Below are 3,742 nucleotides of genomic sequence, written 5' to 3' on the forward strand. Positions count from 1 at the left end.
GTTGATAGTTGGCAGCCCTGACAGAAGATAATGGACTGAGCCAAACTTGAAAGTATCAAGTGCTTCATTTGGAATTTCCTTGTACATGTTGGACATAGAGTTGTGGTCCATCTTCTTCTTGGCATATACATCCAGGTCATCTTCATTTTCCTCTGGGGCATTGATCAACTTAGCCCATTCTTCAACAGTAGATTGGTACCTCGTACCCTCAAACATCCATGTGATCCTTCCATCTGGGTAGAAGTGTGTTGTGGAGTAGAATTGCATAATGAGTTCCTCGTTCCACTTTGTGAGCTTCTGCCCAACAAAGTCTGCAACTCCACAAGCACCAAAACTGTCAATCACACCAAGATAGTGTTCCTCATTGTCCTTGATGTACTCCCAATCAACCCATCTCATGTCACAAACTATGGGCTTCTTATCAAGCAGCACTGTCTCATAGAAATCTTGCTGTTCCTTGGTGTGAAACCTGTAATCCACAGCAGTTCTTCTCCTTGAAGCATACGGGTCTGCTTCTCTCCACTTCTTGAGCCCTGAATCTCTTCTGAGCTTCATGTCCTCAGCCATAGGATGAGCATCATTGTGGTCTGGGATCTTGGGCTTGAGCTTTCTCAGAACATGCTCTTCATCATCTTCTTCAACAACAGTCTCAGGCACTAGGGCCTTGTTCTTTTCAGTTGCAGGTATGCTCCTCGTATTTCTCTTTGGAGCTATCTTGACCTTTGATGCAGCCTTGGGTGCTTCCTTGGGCTTAGATGCAGTAGCCCCTGATTTGATAGCATCACCCATTAGCTTGGGTGCCTTAGGTGCTGGTGCAGCAACCTCTTCTTCTTCCTCTTCTTCCATGATGGAAGCCTTTCCAAGCACTCTAGCTACGGTCTTCTTGACCCTTTCCTTCCTTTTCTTTCCTTCAGCAGCAACTGGCTCTATGGTTACAGGCTTTTCAGGAATCTGAGTTGAGGCTCTGGCCTTTGGCATAGGCTGCCTACCTGCTGGCCTTTTTATTTTCAATCCTGGCTTTGTGCCTTGAGCTGAGCCATGTTCCTTCTCGAGCACTACTCTCTTTGAAGTTGCTTCCTCTTCTGCCACATAGTCCTCATCCTCTGATTCTGAGGTTCTCTTCTTCCTTTGTCTTGTGGCAGCTTTTGGCAGATTGCTAGGGGTGCTCCTGCTGCCTTCATCTGAAGAACTTGAGGGACTAGTGCCCTCACTCATCTGCACTGGCTGTTCTGACATGTTTTGGCTATCACTTTGGTCTGACATGATGAACAAGCCAACTGCTGACCCTGTGAATAGTTTATAGATGAGGTAGAGTGGATAAGCATCACAAAATGTAGAGATTTTTGCAAAAGAATAATTCAAAAACTTAGTTTTAGTTTCCCACTGAAAGCATCTCGGATCTACCGATTTCTAAACTCGGTGATACCGAAGCAGTTTTGGCACCTAAACTAGTGAACTCGGTCAGACCGAGTCACAGTTCGGTGGCACCGAGACTGCTAGGGTTTCATAGAGTTCCAAAATCGGTCACACCGATAAGTAATTCTCGGTCAGACCGAGTCTCACTTGTGCAATGGCATAAGCCAAATCGGTGGGACCGAGTTTTTCAACTCGGTGGGTCCGAGATGGTTTCGGTAGAAACCTAACCCTAAAATTTTCGAATTAAACCTAATCTACGAGTTCATTGACTGGATAGAAGTTTAACAAACGTGGCAAGAATCATGATGATCACAATGTGCTAAGAATCGGATTGGGGAATAGCATAAAGATCGAGTCCATACCCTAGTTCGGCGGAGACTCGCTACGGCGGCAACGGCGGGGTTGAATTTCCGTTGACGGCGACGGAGACCAGCGACTGGAGGCGGCTGGCAGCAAGGAGACGATCCGGAGACCAAGTTGGCAGAGCAGGCTATCGCGCGGGTGAAGGGGTTCGGAGAAATTTCCAAATTTTTGCCCGTGACTATATATAGCCCGACCCTGTCGGTGTGACCGAGTGGAACAACTCGATGGCACCGAGATACAAAATTGTATATAGTTGTTGCAACTCGGTGTGACCGAATGGTTCAAATCGGTTGCACCGAGTTCGAAAACCTAGATCAACTTAATGATCTCGGTAGGACCGAAAGTAGGGTATCGGTCAGACCGAGAATCATAAAGAGGTTTTGGAAGTTTAAGTCTATGATGAATCGGGGACTCCGAGCGCTCCTCACACAGAGTGGTTCGAATCTGACTTGATCAAATTTTGTGATGTAGCATGAATAGAGTTTGAGACGAGAAAAGCATAGATAGCTAGAGGAGGTTCTTAGGCATTCTTGTCCATCCACTTGGCAAAAGGAAATAAAACCAAACAATCAAAACAACAAGTGGATGTCCTCGAATGAGTAAAATATGCAACCAGCATGCTCACACAATAAGATGGCAAATGAAATATGTGACAAGGCATGCACAACCAATTCTAGCATCTATCAAGCAATTTGCGATGACAAGGTCATCTATATATGAGTATATTGACTTAGGAGTCAAGTGAGAACACTTGATCATAGGTCATACTCATCGTTTAAGCTCAAGTGGGGTTACCACTTTTACATAAAGCATTGTTGTGTTCACATCTTTAGAGTTGCTTTAGCTCAAGTCTTGGAGTAAAGCTCCCGCGAGATGTGATATCCCCCCTTAGAGGGATGAACTAACCTCGAGTTTTGTCGATGATGACTTCATGTAGATGTTGAAGATGTGGATGCTCAATGTTGATGTAGATCACTTGGAGCTATCCATTTGAGTGAATTGCACTTTCAATACCTACATGGGTTAGTCCCACAAGGAACAAACAAGGATATCCATAGACATAGAGTGATGCACACACAAGATGATGTCCATGAAAACTTTTAGGTTACCTTGTCCCTTGTCTTACCAACAAGAGGGTTTGTGACTCCTTGAACTAGTGCAAGATGTGGAAGTTGATTGCACTTGTTCTTGCCAAAATGATAAGAGTGAAGTATGTTGGCGGAGTCACACTCAAGAACTCTCTAGTTCTTCTTCTTTTGGATCCACACCATCTTGATGGGAATCCTTGGAGTTGTAGTCGTACTTGATGAAGTGGAACTTGAAGTAGTCTTGGGAATCCACTTGACTAAGGTCTTAGGAGCTTCTTCAAATGCATCAATTTCCTCTTTAAGCTTGTCCTTGCCTTTTTGCTTGTAGTCTTGTGGTGGAAGATCATCTTGAGCTTGTGTCCCCTTGAAAGAAGTATCATACTTCTCTTGTTGAGGAACAAACTTTGTCTTGGGGTATTGATCTTCTTCCCACTCAACTCCATTGGCATTGAACTTTCGTTCAAAACCAACACCTTGATTCTTCCGGTGCATTCCTTGCTTGCGCACAATTTCCTCGAATTGCTTACTTCCGGCAAGGCTTCTGTACACTCCTTTCTCTATAATTCCCTTCAATAAGCTATTTTCTTGCTCAAGTGTAACTTGGCTAAGAGAATCATTAGTGGAATCAAGAGAACAACTAGAAGCAACAATATTGGATTTAGCATGATCATTGTTACTGCTAGAGGAAGAATCTTTCTTGTTCTTGTTACTAGACTTGACTTGAGGCATGTAAGTGGATAAGAGTAAACGCTTGGCAATGTAAGAAGAACTTTTCTTGCGGAGATCATCATTGATTGCTTTTAAGAACTCATGCTCTTGCTCAAGATTGAGCTTTTCAAAGCGTAATTTCTCATGAGCTCTTAAAAGTTCTCGAT

The sequence above is a fragment of the Triticum urartu genome, chromosome 1 (assembly GCF_003073215.2).
Source record: "Triticum urartu cultivar G1812 chromosome 1, Tu2.1, whole genome shotgun sequence".
Lineage (NCBI taxonomy): Eukaryota > Viridiplantae > Streptophyta > Magnoliopsida > Poales > Poaceae > Triticum > Triticum urartu.